Below are 26,777 nucleotides of genomic sequence, written 5' to 3' on the forward strand. Positions count from 1 at the left end.
ATACGGGTCAGTACATTATGAATTTCAGTGCATCTGTTAGTTAATATATCTGCAAGATCTGTTTCAAACAGCTTTCTCCCTCATAATGATTTTTATAACTCGCAACATATATCTTGCACTTTCAGTGATCTACAATATTAAAAGCGTAACTACCTCCCTCCCCCATAGTTAACAATCGGTTCAGCATCAATAACAATGGATCACAAGAAAGCCAAACTGTGTTTACTAATAAAATGTAATACCGGAATGCCCCCACTTGTCTTTCCTTCGCCTGAACTGACGGTTTGCTTTTATCCTATTTACATGCCTTTATAATTTCTCTTTTTCACTGATGACAGCATTAATTCTTTTCATCACCTTAACTTACCGGTTTGATAAATATATAGTAACTCTTCTTTGTCCCCTTGGATGTCATCACTCAGATGATACCAGCCGCTTTTCACATTAGGGTACAGATCATTTATTTTTTTAAGAGCAGGTTTTACATGGTAAACATTGAATTGATATCTGTTTGTATTAAAAAGTGGTTAACAACATTAAAACTGGGACTTCTCTCTTTCTGTCTTTTTCTCTCTTGCTGAAAGTCTGATGATGAAAACAAATATGTCGGTGCCCCCCAAAATGAACGCTGCTGCCCACCATGAGCAACAACCAGCACAAATTGAGCACTGCCTAAATTTAAAAAAATTTAAGCGTCCAGTGTGTCCCACAGCTGCAATTTGGTTAGCTCGTTTCTAAGCACTCCATATTTTGGCAAACACAGGGGCCTACAGAGAGTTACGGCATTTTGCAGAGGATCACACCGTTTGGTTGATTCGTGCGCGCTGAGATTCAATGTTAAATGGCCGCGTTTATCAGTTCCAGCATTTTTAGGTCTCACAATAGCCATTGCGTTAGCAATGCTTTGCGAGAGTATAGTAAGGGCTCCCAAAGATGCTCCCAAAGTCTGCAGGCGGATCGGGCACAGTGCATGTGCACCGGGCGCGCTCACCACCTGTCCGCCTGCAGCTTTCGGAGCAATTTCGCGGCCGCTTTGATGTTCTCAGTGAGCCGCGCGGCCACTGATAACATCAAAGCGGCCGCAAAATGCTCACCATTTGTCACCCCCTCCCTTATCCCAAGATCCTGTGCCCTCTCTCTATTTCCCACCTCTCACCACACAAAACAACTCTGCCCATTTTCTTTACTCTTTCCTGGAATGTTTATTTCAAGTGAACCCATCATAATGAAAAGCACACACTTCGAACAACACCACAGAATAAGAATTACAGATATACCAGAAACACTCAGGACGCACATTACTATGCAGAAAATAAGCAAAACACAAAACATTAAACACATATGCCAACAGTCCCGAAGCGCAAGTGTTTTAAAGCTCAAACTAACTTTTTTCAGCCTTCACAGGCACAGAAGGTCCTCAACTATTATGCACGTTAGGAATAAAATCCCCCCACATCTCTGTTCTCAAATATTAGATTGTGTGCATATGCATACATCAACTAACAGAAATGCTGCAAAGTTATGCTCTGTGGAGAAGGAGTCTGGAGAGAGGTGCAATAGCAGCTTTCTTTCACTGGACTTAACAAACCTTCTCAAGAGCAAACTCGACTTCAGGAGTGGGGGCTCTTGGCGCGTTTCTTGTAAAGTAAAGTTAAACAGATGTAATTTAATACATCGCTTAAGGCGTGATCCAATTTAAATCACCACTTCTAAAATGACTTCTAATAATTAAAATTCATACACATTAAATTTCACACACACAACTCCACACACACACAACCCCACACACACAGAACCCCACACACACAACTCCACACACAATACCCTACACACACACAACCCCACACACAAATCCCACACACAACCCCACACACAACCCCACACACACAACTCCACACACATACACAACCCCACACACACACAGCCCACACACACACACACCCACACACACACACACACCCCACACACACACACACCCCACACACACAATCCCACACACAACCCCACGCACAAGCCCACACACACAACCCCACACACACACCTCCACACACACACACACACAACCCCACAAACACACAACCCCACACACACAACCCCACACACACACACACACTCACAAAGCTCACACACACAACCCCACACACACAACTCCACACACACAACCCCACACACACACAACCCTCCCACCCACACCCCCACACACACACCCACACACACCCACCCACACAAACACCTCCCCACACACAACCCCCTACACACACAACCCCCCATAAACACACACACCCCCACACACAACCCCCCCACACACAACCCCACACACACAACCCCACACACACAACCCCACACATACAACCCCACACACACAACTCCACACAACACAACTCCACACACACAACGCCCCACACACACAACCCCCCACACACACACCCCACACACACAACCACACACACACACACCCAGACCCCCACCACACACACCTCCACACACACAACCCCCCACACACAACCCCACACACACATAACGCCACACCCGCACACAACCCCATACATAACCTCACATACACAACCCCACACACACAACCCCACACACACAACCCCACATACACAAATCCACACACACAACTCCACACTCACACAACCCCACACTCACACAACCCCCCCATACACCCCCACACCCACACCCCCCACACCCACACCCCCACAGACACACACCACACACACAACACCACACACAAACACCCACACACACACCCTACATACACAACCCCCCCCACACACACCCACACACACACAACCCCACACACAACCCCCCCACACACAACCCCCCCACACACAACCCCACACACACAACCCCCCACACACATCCCCACACACACAAAAACCTCCACACACACAACCCCCTATCTATCTATCTATCTGTCTATTGCCCTCACTCTATCTATCTCCCTCACTCTATCTATCTATCGCCCCTCACGCTATCAATTTATCTATCTATCGCCCTCACTCTATCGCCCTCACTCTATCTATCTATCGCCCTCACTCTATCTATCTATCTATCTATCTATCACCCTCACTCTATCTATCGCCCTTACTCTATCTGTCTATCTATCTGTCTGTCTATCTATCTATCTATCTATCTATCTATTTATCGCCCTCACTCTATCGCCCTCCCTCTATCTATCTATCGCCCTCCCTCTATCTATCTATCGCCCTCCCTCTATCTATCAATCGCCCTCAGTCTATCTATCTATCGCCCTCACTCTATCTATCGCCCTCCCTCTATCTATCGCCCTCACTCTATCTATCTATCTATCTATCTATCTATCTTTCTATCTATCTATCTATCTATCTATCTATCTATCTATCTATCTATCTATCTATCTATCGCCCTCACTCTATCTATCTATCGCCCTCCCTCTATCTATCTATCGCCCTCCCTCTATCTATCTATCACCCTCCCTCTATCTATCTATCGCCCTCACTTTATCTATCTATTGCACTCACTCGATCTATCGCATCACCACAGCATCACTCAGCACCACCACAGCATCACTCAGGGGCACCACAACATCACTATGCGCTACCACTGCATCACTGAACGCCTGAGCATCACTCGTCGCCACCACAACATCACTCAGCGCCACCACAGCATCAATCTGTGCAACCATTCAACAACAACTGGTTCAAATGTGCTCTCTCAATGTTTCACGCTTTATTACAAATGTCACAAAAAGATGTTAATATTTCTCTTCTGTTCTTGGATTTTCGTCACAATAAAATGCACTGAACATAATCTTCACAAAAGTTATTTACAAAAGTTTAAGATATTGCCATTATAAATTACAATAACTTTTATTTAAGTATTAATTATTAAAAAAATTAAAAGCCGTTGTTATTTGTAATATCAATACATCTAAGTCACGTAAATACAACACATATTGCATTACAAATGCTATAGGTGTCACATTTGCAAAAGTTTTAACTATTGGCATTGTAAATGACAAAGCTATTAATTTTACTATTTTCAAAACCAACACATAAATAAAATATTTGTCATTTACAATACCAATTGCTCAAACTTTCCTGATGCGAGACCTATTGCATTGCAAATGCTTGTTAAAATAAGGCCTTGGGTAGACTTATTGCTAATATTATTACTTTGTGCTGCTTCTTTAATTGGAGGTTTAGATGTTCTGCATTTACCATAAAGAGGCATTCCAAATCGACAAACCCTTTTTTATATTACTGTTGGCAACCTTGCCTGATACACTGAGGTAGTCAGTGCTGGTAATCTTGCTTGGGGTGACAACTAATGCAATCTTATCTGATGCGATGTGGTCATTATTACAGTTAATAATAATAATATTAATTGCTCAGGATGGTTTTCGTTGATCATAAGTAGCTCTTATTACGAGAAAGTTTGGGGACCCCTGCTCTAGTCGGTCAATGCTGGTAATGCACTAAATGAAGCCAGATCATACCGACCGAGAACATAAAATCATCAATTACAAATTTTGCAGGCCTCAGACCACACTGTAAAAATTTAGCAAACCTACATTGGCCTTCAGAGATGTATAAAAGAACTACACATCTACAGTCTTGAAAACAAGTTAGAGTTAAAACAACATAAATCCAAGGTAATGATTTTTGGAATTATGCGAACAAACCAAAGAAATCGTGGTATTCAGAAAAAAAATTGAGTTATCAATATCGAGATGCAGAAATATTGAGTTTTAAATATTGTGATCCACAAATATCGTGATGCAGGAATATCATTGACAAGAATATCAATTTTCTAAGGTAAGTAATATCAATGTCAAAAAAATCTATGTTGTTAATATCGTTTACAAACTTACAGTTGTAAAAAATATCTTTTTTTAAATTATCGTTATGTATTTTATTATATGTTTTAATTTTATTTGTCATAAATTCTTTGTATAATTATAGTTGAAGTTTTTAAATATAGTCTGAATATTTTTGTTATTTTTAAAGGTAATTTGTTCATTGCAATTTTTGGAGTTGTGGGGTTTGTAGAGGTACTGGGTGGGAAGTAAATTAATTATGTTTTATTAACAATTTGAATTAAAATGTATTATTTGATTTAGAATTAATGATGTAAATCGTGTAATTAATTCATTTTTTTAATTTTATTTTAGGTGGGGGTTGTTGGATTTGTAGGGGTAAAGGGTGGGAATTAAGTAGACGATAATGAATGAATAATACATTTTAATTAGAATTAATTATGTAATTGATAATTCATTATGAAAACTGTGTAGTTAAATTATGGTTTAAGTTTTATTTTAGGAGGCAGGTTGTGGGATTTGTAGGGGCAAAGGGTGGGCAGTCAATGTTAAATAATTATTAATACTTTTTTTTAAAAATATGTTATTTAATTGAAAATTAATTATGTAAATTGTATAATTTATTCATTTTTTAAGATTTATTTTAGGCGTGGGCTGTGGTATTTGTAGGGGTAAAAAGTGGGAAGTAAATTAATTATAACTAATTAAAGAAAGAAAAAATTAATTGTTTCATTGAACATTAATTTTGTAAACTGCGTAATTATTATAATTGTAAAAATATATTTTCAGTTCAGGTTGTTGGATTTTTTGGGGTATAGGGTGGGAAATAATAATGTATTCATAATGAATTATTTATTTTTTCATTGATAGTTATGTAAATAGTGAAATTAGCATAATCCTTAATTCATATGTTTGGTGTGTGTTTATTAGTTTGTAGAGGAATATGGGGCGGAGGTCAGAATAGTGATCGTGAATGGAGACAATGTCTGCTCAGGCACCGCAGTTGGCATTACGATGTCCCTCTCCGACTACCTGTTTATGGTGGTCCCACCTCCATGAAAAGGTAGGCGGAAAGGGACTTTAGGGGCCTCAATCAGGGCCCTCGTACCCTGTGGCCCACTTGATGCTGCCTGTCACATGGTGCATGAATGTGCACAAATTGGTGAATAACACTGCGTCTTGTGCTGTGGCCTTTTTCCAGGTCAGCAGCACAAGCCACTGTGTTATTGAACACTTTTCCACCCACCACCCTGGCGGGCACATTGCAATTGGGCGATGGGACCACTGACGTCTGGTGGTCCCCTGCTGCGATGATGGAGATCGGATGCTCGTCTGACCGACATCGTAATGATCCCTGTAGTGTGGAATTTTATTTAAATTAATATTTGTTTTAATTGATAATAATTATTGAAAATTAAAATAATTATGTACTTTGTTTATTTTTTTGTTAAGATTTAGACATATAGGACACTATTGCGATGGCAGTCGGAGGAGTAATGGGACCGCCTGACAAGTAGTCGGTGGTCCCATCTTCCAAATTATGAAGCGACCACCATGTAGGAAGTCCGAATCATAGCCTTTCCCATTGCGGCTTGTGTTGCCTCCCAAAAAGGGTTACAGTACAAGCTGCAATGGAAAAAGGGATGTTTTTAAACATCCATGCACCGCGTGCAAGGTACCATGTGGTGACTGGCTCCTGGGGTATTGATGTTTGGGAGGGGCACCGCAGGTGCCCCCAGGCCTCATAGCGGTGGCCCACAGGAAGCGGGGGCCCTGCTAGGAGCCCCCAAAGTCCTTTTCTGACAGCCTTTCCATGGCGGTCAGACCGCCATGGAAAGGTTGTCAGAAAAGGACATCCTCAGCAGGCACTGCCCCTACTGATGGGAATACAATCTGGCCAACAGGCTCCTTCAGCTCATCAGAAGTGTTGGTTAGTCCCTCCAACAGATGTGGTCCGACTGACCGCATCATAATGTGGCGCTCCAACCGCTCTACTGGATGTCTGACCGCCTCTGATGGCCTGTTGGTGGTGGTTTGACTGACATCCTAATGAGGCCCATAATGTATATTTTTAGAATTTTATATTTTTTGTTATTTTATAGAGTTGTTAACATATATAATTTGTTTTAGGTGAACTACTCTCGCTCTACTGTTGCACCAACTGGAGTGGAAATAGTAAAATGTACCCCACAGGTGTCCAACGCTTTTCCTACTGTTGAACAGACTGGAGTGGGAATAGTACATTGTGTCCCTCCAGAATCCAACACGTTCCTAGTGTTGCACAGACTGGAGTGAAAATAGTAAATTGTAACCCTCCGTAATGCTACAGGGAGTTTATACGTTGTGAAACAGCATTTTGTGAGCAGGGTTTCAACGTGTGTGTGTCTGACCCTGCATTTCAGCTGCAAATGTAGGCAGGTCTCGGTTACTTGCACACACAGAATAATTTATGTTACTCAGTTCACCGAGCGAGAGGGATAAGCTTCCAGAACAGATAGAGTGGGATGCTACAGAGTCCAAGGATTAAAAAGTGAAGAATTCCGCCCCAGCTCTCATCGGAGTCTGACCAGCTCTATTGTGTGACCTTGACGCTGAGTGTAGCCAGCACCTTTAGTGCAGATGAAGGGAAAGGGAGCTTCTAGAAATCTCTCTCCATATTAGTAAAGAGTATAAAAATGGGTACCTCTTGGTACTTTGGCAGGAACTCTCCTGTGAGTGGACGCACTGCACAGGGCTTTGTGCCCGGTTGAGACCCTCCTGCCTGAGATTGCCAACTGTTTCCCCAGTAGTGCTGGCAAGGATGATGCTAAACAGACAGCCAGTAAAGTGCCCAAGTTCTACTTACTTATTCAGTTATCTCTCTATATATTTGTTCTTGTGTAGATACATTCACTATATGCATTTATTTTACATGTGCATTATTGCCAATTGACATATGGGTACCTGCTGCAATAAATATTTCCCTTTTCTTGGCAAATGAGTATCGATCTTTGTTTATGATGTAGTTTGGTATTCTAAAATGTGTAGAGTCCTATTTTGAAGAGTGTTCACGTTGTGTCCTGGTATTTTGAAATCTCAGGTGTTCTCAAGAGAAAGCAAGACACCCTCCTGAGTCCAACGCTTTCCCTACTATTGCATCTACTGAAGTTAGACTAGTAAATGTTACCCCTCTGGTGTCTAAGCTTTCCCTACTTTTGCACTGACTGGAGTGACAATAGTAAATGTTACCCCTCGTGCTTCCAACGGTTTCCCTACTGTTGAATCTGCTGGAGTGAAAATAGCAAATGTTACCCCTCCTGAGTCCAAGGCTTTCCCTACTGTTGCACCTACTGGAGTGTGAATAGTAAATTGTACCCCTCCGGTGTCCAATGCTTTCCCTACTGTTGTGCAGATTGGACTGAGAATAGTAAATGTCATCCCTCCTGATTCCTACGCTTTCCCTACTGTTGCACCTACTGGTGTGGGAATAGTACATTTTACTACTCCTGCGTCTAATGCTTTACCTACTGTTGTATGGATTGGAGTGGAAATAGTTTATTTATTATTAATAGAGTTGAGTAGTTTTGTTAAAATTGTTTAAATATATATTAATATTATGTGCTTGTTTATTTAATTATAGGTTTTTAATAAATGAGTGTAATTTTTAAGATAGTTTTAGTAAAATGTATTTTTTCTTGTTTCCTTTTTATATATAGTTAAATTGACAATATTTTAATTGTTTTTGTACTTTATTTGTTCAATGTTAAAAAATTGTATGTGTATTTAAATATAAATATAAATAATATATATGTGTTATTTTAACAAATAAAAATAAATATATATAAATTTAAATTTATATTTTGTAAAATAGTTGTACATGAAATATATGTATACAGACATACAAGCATACATATATATGTGTGTGTGTTGGTTTAAATGAGTATATTGTATATATATATATGATTAATATTACTTAAACATATTTAATTTACATTGTATTAATGTTATATGATAAAATATTTTAGATTTACTACTTTTAATTATATAGATGTTAAAAATGATATTTCTCTATATATTTGTTTAATATTAGTGTAAAATAATACACTTTTCTCAATATTTTTATACTGCATATGTACAGGAAAACAATATTTTTGTGCTCAATATTTTTTGACACAATAAATCTGTTGCATGATATTTCTGGTTATGATATTGTGTAAGGGAAACAAAATTATGGTATTCCTTCGCATCTATTCTAGGGTATCTCACAGCCTACAACTATCATGGAATATGGCTAATTGAAAAAGGCACACCAACAAACCAATTAACAATCATAACTCAAAGCGGCATTACTCATATTCATATTGTGCAGTCACATCGCCATTGACCAGCACAATTCTAAAGTAACAACAAAAACACTCCTGTCTGCCCTGATCTATGGTCACAAAGGATCCCCAGGTCATTTTGCAATTACACTGGACTTGATTCACTGCAACAATTTTAGAAAGGTTTCCATCTACCAAAGAATCCATCAAAAGCACAATCACATTTGGAATTTGCCCTACTTAGACAGGATTTAGTATGTAATGCCAACTTCTTAAAATATTTTCATAATCAATGCATGAAAAGAAAGTCTGAAACACGCAATCCAATCATTTATAAAGGAACGCAGTCACACAAACAGCCTATGGTCCAGCTATTTATTAGACACAATCTAAGAGATTGAAGTAGGCACCATCTGGAGAAACAAAGCTGCAAGAGAGGCCTTTAAGATGGCAATGATATCACAAATATTGGTGCTAAATGACAATGTGGATACCATTGAGCTAGCCAAAACTTCATATGTAAATTTTATCATTAAATCTTAAAAATCCCTGTAAAACTTCATTTTCAAATGTCATCATTTAATCTTAAAAATGACTGTATTCCCAATTTCATTCAATAGTGTCAGTAGAATACTTAGGGGTTGATTACGATGCCGTTATGAATGGCTCCAAATCGGATTTGGGTTTACCAAATCAGATTCGGAACCCTTGTTTCCAACCAAATCATACACAGTTCCCAATGACCAATTTATGATACCAGTAAACCTTTAGGGCTGTCCGAATCGGTTCCAAAAGGCATTCGGACAGGTCACGTCTTTCGGGGCCAAATAGTACAGCTCTATAAACTCGGTTTCTGAGAAAATAAGATGACCGAATCGGACAGCCGTTCCAAATAGGATCCTACTGAACTAATCGGCTGTAGGAATCTGACTTTTGGGGTCCATACCACCCAGGGGCTTCTGAATCAGGCCCGTTGGGATACCCAAGGGAACCCCCTTTCCAACCAAGCACAACCACGCACAAGGTGTCAGGCACCAAGGGGTGCCCACTACAGGGTGCACAGTTTTGAACAAACATCCCATTTTTCAATGGAAGCCTGTGTATTTATTCGGAAAACAGGCTCCCATTGAAGTTAGTGGGTCTCTGGCAGAATAGTATCCGGAAGCATCTGGACACATCCAGATCGTTTTTTTGGACTCCCCCGATTCAAGTCATTCGTAAAGTATTCCGGAACCGATTTGGTAGGAATGCTTTCCAGATTAGATTGTAATTGGCCCCTTAGTATGACAAAAGATACTCCGAATGCACTTCATGCTCTTTTCCATAAAATATCTTAGATCATCTTGGTTTAATCAATCATTCATAAATCCAAGATGTAGGCTGTGTGACTAAAACAAATAATGGATATTTCATCTCTGATACTTTTGCCTGGGGGCCAAGCTAGAGAGGCAAATTTCTAGCAGACAGATTTTTTCTGGCGAAGAGAATTACTCACTGTAAAAGTGCATTAAAACAGCACCTCAGTACACAAAGCTTTGCCATGAGGCTTTTTTTTATCAAACTGTTTTTAAAGATCAGTCCCAACTATCTTAATTACATGTTTTGCTTTGACTCTTTCTAGTATAATATGGGACTAATTTAAATAAAAAAACTTGCTTTTGCTAACAATGGATTTTAAACTTGCCAGTTTAATGGTATTTTTAGCTTCCAAACTGATATTTATGTAGATGTGTGTTGGACTTTGCCCTCTCTGCAGGGTTACCCCACTCTTTAGTGGTAACATTGGATTTTAAGTCACAATCCTGAAAATGCCACTTAAAGAAAGTTGGCATTTTATTATCTCAATCAGTTAGTCTGTGTGTATTTCTCCCAGATAGTGAGACAAACGGGAAATAGATGTTGGCAGGATGGGCCATCTCTGACTCGATAGGGGGTGAAGCTGTCACCTACTACATTTTTACATCAGAAAGACTCTTCCTCAGCACACTCACAAAGGGTTTCACGCAAGTCTTTTGTGCCCCCATACAAGCTGGGGCAAGAGCAGAGCGCAGGATATTCCAAACACCTCTGTAAGGGGAAGGCAATAGACAATTTTCCTGCCTCTAAGTGGGCACCAGGGGTAAATAATGACCCCTTAGACCCAACTCTTGAGTACATATCTGGACCTGCGAAAGACTGAGAGGAAGGACTGCTTTGCTGATGTGTTGCAAGAAGGGTTTCTACTCTACAGCCCTACTCCCCTGTTGCCTGGGTGAAAAGGAGTAGACCTGCATCTTAAATTCAGGATCACCAGCGTGATTAAGGGCTGGTTCACAGGTCCCCTGATCTGGGCCTCAGAGACAGAAAAAGCTCCAACTAACTTGAACCCTGCACCTGGCCTCTGCCTGAAGAGAGTTTTGTCCTCCAAGTGGTGCAACCCAAGTCAAGACCCTTGAAAGTGGGCCTGAAAATGCTCTGCTAGCCCAGTTATGATCTTATGAGTAGAATCGATGCACAGCAATGCATCTCCTTGCAGCTTCACGTCAGAACTGCTGGTGGGCAATGCTTTTCCAAAACAGGACCATTCAGTTCTTCGGAACTGTCACTGTGCTACATCTCCTCGATGCAGGACCTCGCTTCGCAGCCCTGCAGCTCACCATAATTGCCACTGCAAGATGCATCCTCGATGCAGGACCGTGCATCACAGACCATGACCATCAGAAATGCCACTGTGTGACACATCCTCATAGCGGAACCTTACAAAGCTCTGCAACCCAGATTTAAGGTGTTTTGTTCATCAAACCTAACTTGGTCCCTGTATCTGACCTGCACTCCATTGTGGTTAGCCTGAACTTGTGACTTTGTCCAAGTCAGGTACACTCAGATAACCACAGCTGACACTTTGTGCTTTAAAGCACTATTTTTACTTAAATATTTGAAATGGAATATCTCTGCTTCTACTAATTAGATTTTTGTTGTTTTGGTCTCAAATAATTTATTATGTTGTATTCTATTTTTCTTGTGTTGTGTTTTCACTTTATTTCTTTTTGAATGCTGGATAAATACTTTACATGTTGCCTCTAAGTTAAGACTGACTGTTTTTGTGCCAAGCTACCAGAAGATTAAGCACAGATTAATTTAGGGTTTGCTTATGTTTCACCCTGACAAGAATTGTGGTTGCTGCTTGAGTAGGATTTCACCCTCCTCAATCAGTAAGAGAGAGGAGAAGTCCAGTAAAAAGAGTCCAGTGAAGGAGGTCACAAGGAGAACTTTGCAGATGGTCATCATTATAGTGTGAAGAGCAGGCCAGGTAGCATAGGTGATCGCCGATGTAACGCGTAAATGCTATCGGGCATCAAGGATGGTCGTTACTGAAGCTTCGCAAGGGCAGTCGCCGCGGGCTCTTGATGCTGTAGTGCAAAGTGCAGTTCTTGCGTTGCTAATCTATGCTGTCAGTTGCTATCGCGTGAAGAGTCTGGTTCACCGGAGCTTTGCATTGGTGGTCAACAAGATCTTGGCACTAACTGGCCTGTTTGCAGTCGGAAGGGCCACCTCTTGGGGATCAGGAAGTCACTCAAACAGAGGCAAGCAGGCCTCAGGCAGGCCCAGTTGCAGCTCCAGGCTGGGCAGGTCAGCTGAGCAGTTGCAAAGAGGCCTCTCGAGCTTGTCATGCTCCTTTATCTAAGTACAGGAGATCTGTCAGCTGATCCTTCGAGACAGTACAGACTTGGATGAAGGGTGCAGGTTCAATCTTCCTTCTCAGACAGAAGGCCAAGCCTCAAACAGCAGGGTGGTCTTCTGGCAGCAGGGCTGTCCTTCTTCTCTAGTATCCACAGGTTCAGGATTGTACTGAAGAGTGAGACTGAGGGTCCTGTTTTCATAGTTGGTGCCCACTATAAAGTAAAAGAACTTCTGGAGTCTTACCCCTACAGAAGTGTCTGGAATTCCCAGTCTCCTGCATTCTGCCCCCGTCTCAGTCTGTCTGCAAGCACAGTAGGCTAGTGAGAAGTCCTCTGTGTTTTAACTAAAGCAGTGTCTTTAAAGTGTAATTGTGGCCTGTGCCAGCTTCGCCCCTCTCATCAAGTCAGGATCACCCATCCTGCCAATACCCAGACTCTCTATTGTGTGGCTGTCTGGGAGGAATACAAAAAGGCCATCTACCAACTACATCTAGTCATGTGACCTAGGAAACAGGTTACAAGCACCAAGGTTAGGCCAAGAAAATGACAACTTTTTATAAGTGCAATTTTCATAATTTTGACTTCAGTCTTACTTTACCATTGAAGATGGTTATAAATTACAATTCCTCACACATGAAAAATGACATTCCTTTCTGCTCCCAAATCAAAGGTATCACTTATAATATATAATAAGGTAACCCACTATTATTATATGGGGAAGGTAGGCCTTGCAAATGTGAATAATGCATTTGACAGTTTTTCACTACCAGAACCTGTAAACTTAGAAGTACATGTTCAACTTTTTTAATTCAATGCACCCTGCTCTATGGGCCTTTAGGGCCTACCCTAGGGGAGACTTCTATGTATTTGTAACGGGGAGGGTCGGATGGTGAAAGACCTTTCCCCGTCTCCTGAGTGGTGAGTCGCTGAACTTACCTCCCCTCCTTCCCTCCAGAACGACTGGTCTTCGCACCCTCTACTGGACATCACGGAGGAGAATGAGGAGGGTGCCTTTAACTGGGCGTATGAGGAAAATGAGTCCCCGCCCCCACGTGACGTCAAAGTAACGAGATTGGAGAAAACCCAGGAAGCCCGACAGTCGGTGTGTGACGACACCCAGGAGGTTGCGGAAGGCGAGTGGAGAGGAGAGGAAGAGAATGCGAGTGGAGGACGGGTTGAGAACAGAGGTCGGGACAAGAGCAGAGAGCGGAGCTACGGGAGAGGAGCGGAAGAAGACAAGCCAGGAGGCCAACGACCCTGCGGAGCGCCGTGCCACCCTCCCGAGGGAGGAGTGTGGCTGAGATAGGTACGGTAGCGGCTGTCAGGCTGGGTCGGGAGGAGGGGAGACGCTCCCCCTTTGTAAATACCTGAAAATACATCCCTTCCCCGTTTTTCCCGTTTCCTTAGATAAACCCGCCCCCCTTTCCTGGCACCCTTTCCTCACTACGAGATCCCTGCACAGTCTCTTCTGTAAATATCACTTGGCAGCGGCGACCCTTACACCCCGGTTCCCCCCAAGGGTGACTAAGACTCAGATCTTGAACCTGACGGTCTTCCCTCTGTTGGTTTCTTTTTGGCTCCACGACATCGGACGCCGAGGAGACAACGCCAGCTGCAGAGGGAGTTGGAAGCGGGGTATATCTATGGAAGACCACGACGGAAGCCGCAATCATGGATCCAGCGGACTTGCTCGAGAAAGATTGACATCACGCACGAGAAAATCACTGTAAAAAATAAAGCCTTATCTCACTAGAAAAAGTTTCCGGTCTATCACTTCGCCCACGTCACAACTGGTGTCAGAAGTGGGATCTGCCCTTTCCATCCAGCAAACCCAGATAGAGCAAGTAATACTGCACTTGATAAAGGGGCAAGAAAATCTTGAATGGGCTGTTGAACACCAAATAACCACAGCAGAAGCAGATCGGGAGTTGTTTAAAACCGCCATCAGTGCACAAATAGAGGGACTAAAAAAGGCCGTCCATGACCGCAGTGTTACTTCACCCTTAGAGCGTAGAAGCACCATGCCGCACCCTGCAGGGGTGTCCCTGCAGAAATACATGCAGGGAGAAGAAGAAGACCCAGACGCGTTTCTCACAAATTTTGAGAGGGTAGCTCGTGCCTGTGGATGGCCAGAGGACAAATGGCCATTTTTCCTGGCTCCTTTATTGACGAGAGAGGCTCAAGCGGCCTATCAAGTTGTAAACCATTCAGGAAACACCCCGTACACTGAGATAAAGGAAATCATCCTCGACCACCTAGGGCTTGACGCGGAAGCCTATAGGATACGCTTCAGAAAAGAAAAGGGGATCACTGGGGAGAATCCAAAAACCCTGTTTCTGCGGCTCAAGATGGCTGCAGACAAGTGGTTAAAGCCAGAAAGCCGCAGTAAAGAGGAGATTATGACAAGCATCTACTTGGAACAATTCATGGAGGCTCTTCCATATGGGACACAGCGATGGTTGAAACAGCACTGTGGACTAACTGCCACCCAGGCTATCGAAATGGCCTCCAATTACTCGAGGGCCCAACCACGCTCTTTTCCTTGGGACACTGATAAGAACCCTAAGCAAAACCCAAGGTTAAAACAGGAAAGGAAAAAGAGGAGCGGTCCAGAACCCCCAAAACCCAAGCCCTTCCGAATGGATACAACCCCGGTGAGAGGGCCCCAGTGCTTCGAGTGTGGAGAGTGGGGGCATATTGCTCGGCTATGCCCCCGAAGGAAAAACACTGAAGAACCGATGGAGGTGGGGTACATCCCCAAGGCGGTGATGTACACAGCGGAAATGGGACCCTCCTTCTATGTACATGTTCGTCTGAATAACAGAGGAATAAAGGCCCTATTGGACTCGGGGTGCAGACAATCAGTCATCCAAAAAAGACTAGTGTTACCCTCCCAGATAAGTCCTAACACCCTAGTGCATATAAGGTGTGTACACGAGGACGTGAAGCCATACCCAGTAGCCCAGGTCTCCATACAACCAGTAGGCAGAACTCCCTGTTCAGTAAAATTTGGGGTGGTAGAGTCCCTTCCGGAAGATTTGATATTTGGGGTGGATAACCCAGACTTCATGTCTCTAATCCGGTCGGAAATAGGGATGAGAAAAGAAAACAATGATCAGCCCCGGTCCTCCTTCTTAACAACCGAACCATGGCTACTGGATGGAAGTTTTAAGTTCGCACAAGCCAACAACACCTCTCTCCTCAACGCTTGGGAATCAGCTCATGTGTCCCAGACATCCCCCACTAAATTCTACCCCCATTTCTCAATCAGGAATGACTTACTATGTAGGGAAGGGAAACCCAATGAGCCCCTACAATTGGTAGTTCCGACCCTATTCAGAGAGCAGATCCTCTTTTATGCACATACACACTTAATGGCAGGACACTCAGGGGCTGAAAAGACTACACAAAACATAACCAAACACTTCTAATGGCCAGGCATCTATAAGGAAGCCGAAGTCTATTGCAAGCAATGTGAAGTCTGCCAGAAAAAGGAACATGTATAAACCCCCGGCAGTTCCCATACAGCCTTTGCCAGTTATAGGGAACCCTTTTGAGAGGGTTGGAATGGACTTGATCGGTCCTCTCCCGCGTACAGCACAGGGACATACCTATGCTCTGGTTGTGGTAGATTACAACACCAGATTTCCTGAAGCTTTTGCTCTTTGCACCCCTACTACGAAGAATGTGGCTGAGAAATTGATAGAACTATTCTCCAGAGTGAGGTTCCACAGAGAAATATTGACAGATCAGGGAACCCCCTTTGTGTCGCGTATGATGAAAGAGGTATGCAAGATGTTAGACCTACGTCACATACGCACCTCAGCATACCACCCTCAGACAGACGGGCTAGTAGAACGTTACAACCGGTCGCTCAAGGCCACCTTGAAAAAGATGCTCTATGTAGAAAATAAGGATTGGGGTTGATTGTTGCCCTTGGCCTTATATGTGCTCAGAGCACAGGTGCAGAGTAGCCTGGGCTGTTCCGCCTTTGAGCTATTATACGGCCGTCAACCCCGGTCATTGTTAGAAATAACTAAAGAGGCCTGGGAGCAGGAGGAGGTGACAGAACAAAGATCCTTGTTAGAATACACTTAGCAATTAATGTCGAAATTAGGAAAATTGAGGGATCGGGCCTACTCCAACTTGGAGAAAAATCAACAAAGGCAAAAACATTATGTTGACAAGGGTAAAAAGTGGAGAAAGCTAGAGAAAGGTGATTGGGCCTTAGTACTTCTCCCCTCATCGACTAAAAAGTTCAAGAGTGAGTGGATGGGACCTTATCGTGTCGTTGAAACCCTGGTTAGAACAACATATAGGATGCGGATATCTCCCTCCCAGCAACAGTGTTTTCATATTAACCTGTTAAAGAAGTGGATCGGGCCTCTTCCCAAGGCAGCTCATTTTGGCTTACCCTCAGTGGAAGAAGGTTCGACGATCGAACAATTGCCCATCAACCCAGATCTGTCTGAAGTAGAAAGAAGGGAACTCTTAGAAACTTTACGTCCCTTTTCCCGTATATTCTCTGACACCCCAGGTCGAACACATATGGTAGAACATAATATCGACACTGAAGAAGGGAAGATAGTAAAACAAAAAGCATACAGAATACCAGCAGCCAGGAGACAGGACATAAAAAGGGAGGTTCAGGAGATGCTCAGGCTAGGGGTTATTCATCCATTAAGAAGCAACTGGTCCTCACCTATAGTGATGGTGCCGAAACCTGATGGCTCAACTAGGTTTTGTATGGACTTCAGGGCTCTGAATGCCATTTCCTCATTTGATGCTTTCCCCATCCCACGCGTGGATGAGCTAATCGAACGAATAGGGGAAGCCCACTATATAACCACAATAGACCTGACCAAGGGATATTGGCAGGTCCCTTTGAAAGAAGGAGACAAGCGAAAAACGGCCTTCGCCACAGACAATGGCCTATTTGAATTCAATGTTCTACCCTTCGGCCTACATGGGGCCCCAGCGGCATTCCAGAGATTGATGAATGAAGTATTGAGTCCCCATACACAATATTGTTCAGTATACCTGGACGACATTGTTATCTTTAGCGCCCCCTGGGGAGAACACTTAGACCATGTAAGAAGTGTCCTGACAGCACTACAGACCGCCGGGTTGCATGTCAACTCAAAGAAATCCCGAGCCGCCTTTCCCAAAGTAAAGTACCTAGGGTTCATGTTGGGCGAGGGGGTCATAGCTCCCCAGGAGGAAAGAATTAAAGCCATATTGCATACACCCTTTCCCTCCACCAAAAGTTAAGAGCGTTCCTAGGCCTTATAGGCTACTATAGGAGGTTTTTAGACAACTTTGCTGAAACAGCCAGTCCCCTGACAGATCTCCTTAAGAAAAAGATGAAAACCACACAGATCCTACACCCTCCTGAGAGCGCAAGGCAGGCCTTTCAACACATAAAGGACGCCATAACCACCAGCCCTGTATTAATACCCCCCGACTTTAAGAAACCTTTCATGCTGGCTACAGATGCCTCCAACACAGGCATAGGAGCCGTGTTGTCGCAAGAAGGGGATGATGGAATGGAACACCCCCTTCTGTTCATAACTCGAAAGTTTCACCCTAGAGAACGTAATTACCCCCCTATAGAGAGGGAATGTTTAGCTATCCGTTGGTCCATAAAGAAACTAAAATACTACCTGGAAGGATGGTCCTTTATTTTATACACCGACCATGCTCCACTACAATGGATGCAAAGAAACAAAACCCAAAACCCCCGAATCTTGAGGTGGTTTTTGTTCCTCCAGCCCTTTCCCTTTATAGTGAGACACAGGAAGGGGACAGAGAATGGCAATGCGGACTATTTATCCAGGACACCCTTTCTCCCCAATCGGGAGAATCCAGGGGGGGAGGTGTGTAACGGGGAGGGTCAGATGGTGAAATACCTTTGCCCGTCTCCTGAATGGTGGGTCGCTGATCTTACCTCCCCTCATTCCCTCCAGAACGACTGATCTTCGCACCCTCTACTGGACATCACAGAGGAGAATGAGGAGGGTGCCTTTAACTGGGCGTATGAGGAAAATGAGTCCCCGCCCCCACGTGACGTCAAAGTAACAAGATTGGAGAAAACCCAGGAAGCCCGACAGTCGGTGTGTAACAACATCCAGGAGGTTGCGGAAGGCGAGTGGAGAGGCGAGGACGAGAACGCGAGTGGAGGACAGGTCGAGAACAGAGGTCGGGACAAGAGCGGAGAGCGGAGCTACGGAGAGGAGCGGAAGAAGACAAGCCAGGAGGCCAACGACCCTGCGGAGCACCGTGCCACACTCCCGAGGGAGGAGTGTGGCTGAGACAGGTACGGCAGCGGCTGTCAGGCTGGGTCGGGAGGAGGGGAGACGCTCCCCCTTTGTAAATACCTGTAAATACATCCCTTCTCCGTTTTTCCCGTTTCCTTAGATAAACCCGCCCCCCTTTCCTTGTACCCTTTCCTCACTACGAGATCCCTGCACAGTCTCTTCTGTAAATATCACTTGGCAGCGGTGACCCTTACACCTCGGTTACCCCCAAGGGTGACTAAGACTCAGATCTTGAACCTGACGGTCTTCCCTCTGTTGGTTTCTTTTGGGCTCCATGACACCGGACGCCGAGGAGACAACGCCAGCATGCAGAGGGATTCGGAAGCAGGGTATATTTACGGAAGACCACGACGGAAGCCGCGATCACGGATCCAGCGGACTTTGCGCGCGAAAGATTGACATCACGTACGAGAAAATCACTGTCAAAAATAAAGCCTTATCTCACTAGAAAAAGTTTCCGGTCTATCACTTCGCCCACATCATAGTATTTAAAAGGAAGGTTTAGGCCTGGCAAAGGGTTTACTTCGCCATGTCAAAATGGCAATTTAAAACTGCAACCACAGTCTCCAATAGCAGGCCAGAGACAGGTTTTAAAAAGCTACGTAAGTCGAAGATATAAGAATTGCTGCAGACCCCCTAGTAGCATGTAATGTATCAGCTTTGAGTGTATGGTATTCCACTTACAATTAAACTAAGCATGCCAATTGGGTGTAAGACAATGCTAGCATTTTTAAAGGAGTGAGGCCAAACCCTTTAGCACTGGCTTGCAGTGGTAACGTGCAGAGCCCTAGAGCCAACATCAGCAAAACAGGAGTATTGAAGTCAAAAGGTTTAGGGGGATGTGATCCTGTCCCGCTTCCGCCCCCGCCAGGACTACAAGCCCCTCATGACTCACCGGTAACCAGGGGACCCCACAGCAGCCCTCGCTGTCGAATCCCCGCATCTCACCACAATGCCAGAGCGGTACCTGTGACCCGAAGTATCCCGCCCCTCTTTCCCCTACAGGAACCAATCACCGGACGCCGGCAACAGGAAGCACTTGATCGCGACCCCGGAAGTCCCGCCCCTACAACAGCGACAGCACCAGTGAAAAGCACTCCCATCGCCCAGGACGCCGTCGGAGCATCGTGGCAGGATTCTCAGGCAGGCGGAGAGAACGGCGGAGAAGCGAACCCAGACGAAGACGTATGGTCGGAAGATTGGTGGAGTCCCTGAGGAGGTGGCTGAAGAGCGGCCGTAGTCCACCGGAGGGCTACGGCGGACCGCGTGAGTACCTAGTACCCCATTCTGAGCACTCTAGGCGCTCAGTGTACATAGTGTGAATCTCCCTTCTTTAGGCACAGAGCACTGTAACTTTCACTGTACCATTTGTAAAGCACCCTCACGGCACCGTCCCTCTCCCCCTCACGCACCTGTCGGACACCCTTACTATTCCAAACTCCCTCCCCCTACCTTTTCTCCTCCCTCATCCGCACTTCTCTCCGTTTACCGATCCCTCACGAGTCCGGTGTTGGTGTCAGGAGACTTGCTGTCTCATAGTGCTGGTCTAACGGTCCTCTCTCTCTCTTGTTGCCCTCCGAGGTACCTCCCCGACGGCTTACCCGACCCGAAGATCCACCCGACGGGCCCCGGACAAGAAAGAAGGACCGAGACCCTCACCGACGGAAGGACCGGAGCCGATAACCCCTCCCCCGGAGCCATACCCCAGTTGATTACGAACTTTTGTGTGCTTTAATAAAACCGTTATAACGCATTACATACGGCCTCCTTGCCTGCTATTTCAGCCCGCGACAACCCCCCCTTCACAGTTGGTGTCAGAAGTGGGATCTGCTGAAAGCATGGAGGCCGTAATGAAACGTATGGCCGAGACCCAGGAACAGTTCGGGAAATTGATGGAACAATTTCTGAAGACAGCAGAGGATGATAGAGGGCAGCTGCATGACGTGCTCAAGGGCCAAGGGACAGCACACGAACAGGCCATGGGCAAACTAGCCGACGCCATAGGACAACCGAGACCTATGGCCTCCCTGCCTTCGGTTGTGCTCCAGAAGTACGTCCCAGGGGAAGACCCAGACTACTTCTTTACCAACTTCGAGAGGCTAGCACAGGCCGCGAACTGGCCTGTTGATCGATGGGGCCAATACCTCGGACCCCTTCTGACGGGCGATTTGCAAGCTGCCTACCAACAGGCCAATATCCAGGGCAACAATCGCTACGCCGCCATTAAACAGTGTATCCTGGAACGACTTGGGGTAGACGACGACACTTACCGAATAAGGCTACGGCAGGCAAAAGAAGGTCCCCAAGAAAACCCCCGGGCTCTATCCTTCCGGATCAAGGATCTCACCAACAGGTGGCTGAGACCAGAGACCTCCACCAAAGAGGACATCCTTGAAAAGGTCTATCTGGAGCAGTTCCCCTCCCCCTACCTTTTCTCCTCCCTCATCCGCACTTCTCTCCGTTTACCGATCCCTCACGAGTCCGGTGTTGGTGTCAGGAGACTTGCTGTCTCATAGTGCTGGTCTAACGGTCCTCTCTCTCTCTTGTTGCCCTCCGAGGTACCTCCCCGACGGCTTACCCGACCCGAAGATCCACCCGACGGGCCCCGGACAAGAAAGAAGGACCGAGACCCTCACCGACGGAAGGACCGGAGCCGATAACCCCTCCCCCGGAGCCATACCCCAGTTGATTACGAACTTTTGTGTGCTTTAATAAAACCGTTATAGCGCATTACATACGGCCTCCTTGCCTGCTATTTCAGCCCGCGACAACCCCCCCTTCACAGTTGGTGTCAGAAGTGGGATCTGCTGAAAGCATGGAGGCCGTAATGAAACGTATGGCCGAGACCCAGGAACAGTTCGGGAAATTGATGGAACAATTTCTGAAGACAGCAGAGGATGATAGAGGGCAGCTGCATGACGTGCTCAAGGGCCAAGGGACAGCACACGAACAGGCCATGGGCAAACTAGCCGACGCCATAGGACAACCGAGACCTATGGCCTCCCTGCCTTCGGTTGTGCTCCAGAAGTACGTCCCAGGGGAAGACCCAGACTACTTCTTTACCAACTTCGAGAGGCTAGCACAGGCCGCGAACTGGCCTGTTGATCGATGGGGTCAATACCTCGGACCCCTTCTGACGGGCGATTTGCAAGCTGCCTACCAACAGGCCAATATCCAGGGCAACAATCGCTACGCCGCCATTAAACAGTGTATCCTGGAACGACTTGGGGTAGACGACGACACTTACCGAATAATGCTACGGCAGGCAAAATAAGGTCCCCAAGAAAACCCCCGGGCTCTATCCTTCCGGATCAAGGATCTCACCAACAGGTGGCTGAGACCAGAGACCTCCACCAAAGAGGACATCCTTGAAAAGGTCTATCTGGAGCAGTTCCTGAACTCCCTACATCCACCAACCCAGAGATGGGTGCGTCAACACACCAAACCCACCCTCGAGACGGCCGTGGAAATAGCCTGTGCTTATGGCCGTGCCCAAGACATGCAACGCCACAAGGATGAACCCGTCCACCGGCCACATTCCATGAACTCTATCCGTCCTCCCCGCCCTTTGCTGCCTCGAAGACCGGAACCGGCTCCTCTTCTGCCCTCTCCGATCCCGTACCGGCCTCCCAATCCTGGACCTCAGTGCTACAACTGCGGTAACTATGGACATATCGCCCGCGTATGCCCCCAGAAGGAGGTGCCGATGGACATAGGATTTGCTAGGAACTACGTCTGTCATGTGCCAGGGGATACACCCCCTCCCTTCCATTGCCCCGTGTCCATTGAAGGACAGGAGGTCCTCGCCCTTGCTGACACTGGTTGCCGTCAGAGCGTCCTCCGTCCTCAAGATCTGACTCTACCTCTCGGGAACCCTACAGGAGTGGTGGCTATTCAGTGCGTCCACGGGGACACTAAGCGGTACCCCACCACTCAGGTATGGGTTCAGCACCCCGGAGACCCTGGTACTAACCTCACAGTCGGTCTTGTGCCGGCCTTGCCCGAACAAGCCATTTTGGGAAGCGATTATTCCGGACTACCTAAGCTCCTTCAGGATACCACCGACTCCCTTGTCCAGTGGTGGAAAGAGGCCCCTTATCCCCAAGGCTTGTCTTCGGCCCCCATTGAGAGTAAACCACGGAAAACAAAGAACCAGAAGAGGAAGGAGAAGAACAACCCTGCCTATGCCTACCCTGTGACCATTGACGAACACCCATGGCAAACCGACCAGGAGTTCAGGGCGGCCCAACAGGAGGATCCCCTCCTTCAAGAGGCGTGGGGAAGGGCCCTGGACCAAGAGGACCCCACGCAAGTAGGTCCCTACTTCTTCAAACAAAAGGGGTTGTTGTATCGGAAGGGAGGGCCTCTTCAGAAGTCACAGCTATTGATCCCAGGCCCCTTCCAAGACAAGGTCCTTTTTCTAGCACATAGCCACCTGTTAGGAGGACATTTCGGGGATGACAAGACCAGTCAAGCGGTCCTGGACAAGTTCTATTGGCTAGGGGTTCACCAGCGGGTAAAAGCCTACTGCCGCGAATGCGCCATATGTCAGAAAACCAGTCGATATCGACCATCCCGGGTTCCCCTCCAGCCTCTCCCGCTCATCGACGTCCCATTCAGCAGGATAGGGATGGACATCATAGGACCCCTTCTGCCCTCCCGAAGCGGGTGTCGCTATGCACTGGTCATAGTAGATTACGCCACTCGTTTCCCTGAAGCCTTCCCGTTACGTCAACCCACAGCGCAGCACATAGCCAAAGCCCTATTCACGATGTTTACCCGGGTGGGGTTTCCCCGAGAGATTTTAACCGATCAGGGCACGCCTTTTGTGTCGTCTCTTCTGAAACAGGTCTGTGCACAATTGGGCATCAAACAGATCAGGACATCGGCATACCACCCGCAAACGGACGGCCTGGTGGAGCGTTACAACGCTACCTTAAAGCAGACGCTGAAAAAACTGATAGGGTTGGAAGCCAGACGCTGGGAAGAGATGTTGCCGCTGGCCCTTTTTGCGATACGCTGTAAAACACAAAGCAGTACAGGCTACTCACCCTACGAGCTGTTATATGGTCGGCCCCCTCGTACTCTCCTGGACATGGCACAAGAAGCCTGGGAAGCAGAACCTGATCGCACTCGTCCCTTGCCCGAGTACGTAGAGAACCTGAAGACCCATTTGGCCGAGATACGCGAAATAGTGAAACAGAACCTGGAGAGAGCGAAAGATGCACAAAAAAGACAGTATGATAAAGGAAGCAGATCCCGTGTTTTCGCCATAGGGGACTTAGTCCTTCTAATGATGCCCTCCTCAGACCAAAAACTCTTGGGACAATGGCAGGGTCCCTACGTCATTCGGCGCCAGGTGACCCCTGTCACGTATGAGGTAGAGCTGGATCCCACAAGGGGCACAACCCAAATATACCACATAAACCTTCTTAAAAAATGGGATGGTCCCCGTCCTGTCCTCACCGGGTCAAGGCTTCCCTCTGCTTATCCCTTTGACCCCTGCCTGGATCCCGCCCTGTCCCCTGTCCAGACCCGGGAACTCCGTGACGCTCTGTCACCCGTCAGCAGGGTCTTCTCCTCCTGTCCCGGAAGGACCTCGGTTACCACACATTGCATCGATACGGAACCCGGGAAAGTGGTACGACTTACGACTGAGACCCTATCGAGTCCCAGAAGCCCGCAGAGCTGTTATCCGAAAAGAGATCGAGGACATGCTCACGATGGGGATCATCGAACCATCGGTCAGTGACTGGAATTCCCCTATCGTCCTTGTACCCAAACCTGACGGGTCTGTCAGGTTTTGCATCGACTTTCGAGAGGTCAACAAGGTGTCTACATTTGACACCTATCCCCTGCCGAGAGTGGATGAAATGGTCGAGAAAATAGGGAAGGCCAAATACATATCCACCCTCGACCTCTGCAAAGGTTACTGGCAGATACCCCTCAGAGACCAGGACAAAAAGAAAACCGCCTTCTCTACCCCCGAGGGGCTGTTTCAGTTCCTTGTTATGCCTTTTGGGCTTCACGGTGCCCCTGCTACCTTCCAGCGAGCCATGAACCAGGTCCTGCGCCCACATTCCCAATATGCCGGGGCCTATCTGGACGATATCGTCATTTACAGCGACAGCTGGGAACAACACCTAAGGCATGTCTATGAGGTAGTATCCTCCCTGGGTTCGTTTGGATTTTCCATCAACCCCGCCAAAACCACCCTGGCTGCACAAACTGTCCAGTACCTCGGCTTCCTTCTAGGCGAGGGGCTGATCCGACCCCAGAAAACCAAAACCGAGGCGATCCAGACCCTACCCTTCCCGCGAACAAAGAAAGACCTCCGGGCGTTCCTAGGTCTCCTGGGATATGACAGGAGGTTTGTTCCCAACTTTTCCCAGAGAGCAGCCCCCCTCACTGATCTCCTAAAGAAAGCCACGCACATAGACCTCGCTCTTAAGGAACCCACACCCGACTTATGGCAGGCATTCACCGACCTGAAGAGAGCGCTAACCTCCAGCCCGGTCCTGATCAGCCCTGACTATTCCTTGCCGTTTGTATTGCAGACGGACGCATCTGAACGGGGATTAGGCGCCGTCCTATCCCAAAAAGACGAAGCAGGGAACGAAAGGCCCATCCTCTTCCTCAGCCACAAATTGTTCCCCAGAGAAAAGAACTATGCCGTTGTTGAGAAAGAGGCACTCGCGATCAAATGGGCCATCGAGAGTCTTAGGTACTATCTGGAGGGACGGGAATTCACGATTTATACCGACCACGCCCCCCTGGAGTGGATGGCCCAGAACAAAGGACATAATGACAGAGTCCTCCGATGGTTCCTGTCTCTCCAACCCTACCACTTTAGCACACGCCACCGGAAAGGAATAGAACAGGGCAACGCTGACTTCCTATCTCGCTACCCTTCCACTCCAACCCGTACAAGTAGGACAGCTAGGGGAAGGAAATGTGATCCTGTCCCGCTTCCGCCCCCGCCAGGACTACAAGCCCCTCATGACTCACCGGTAACCAGGGGACCCCACAGCAGCCCTCGCTGTCGAATCCCCGCATCTCACCACAATGCCAGAGCGGTACCTGTGACCCGAAGTATCCCGCCCCTCTTTCCCCTACAGGAACCAATCACCGGACGCCGGCAACAGGAAGCACTTGATCGCGACCCCGGAAGTCCCGCCCCTACAACAGCGACAGCACCAGTGAAAAGCACTCCCATCGCCCAGGACGCCGTCGGAGCATCGTGGCAGGATTCTCAGGCAGGCGGAGAGAACGGCGGAGAAGCGAACCCAGACGAAGACGTATGGTCGGAAGATTGGTGGAGTCCCTGAGGAGGTGGCTGAAGAGCGGCCGTAGTCCACTGGAGGGCTTCGGCGGACCGCGTGAGTACCTAGTACCCCATTCTGAGCACTCTAGGCGCTCAGTGTACATAGTGTGAATCTCCCTTCTTTAGGCACAGAGCACTGTAACTTTCACTGTACCATTTGTAAAGCACCCTCACGGCACCGTCCCTCTCCCCCTCACGCACCTGTCGGACACCCTTACTATTCCAAACTCCCTCCCCCTACCTTTTCTCCTCCCTCATCCGCACTTCTCTCCGTTTACCGATCCCTCACGACTCCGGTGTTGGTGTCAGGAGACTTGCTGTCTCATAGTGCTGGTCTAACGGTCCTCTCTCTCTCTTGTTGCCCTCCGAGGTACC

Source organism: Lissotriton helveticus, chromosome 12 (genome assembly GCF_964261635.1).
Source record: "Lissotriton helveticus chromosome 12, aLisHel1.1, whole genome shotgun sequence".
Taxonomy (NCBI): domain Eukaryota; kingdom Metazoa; phylum Chordata; class Amphibia; order Caudata; family Salamandridae; genus Lissotriton; species Lissotriton helveticus.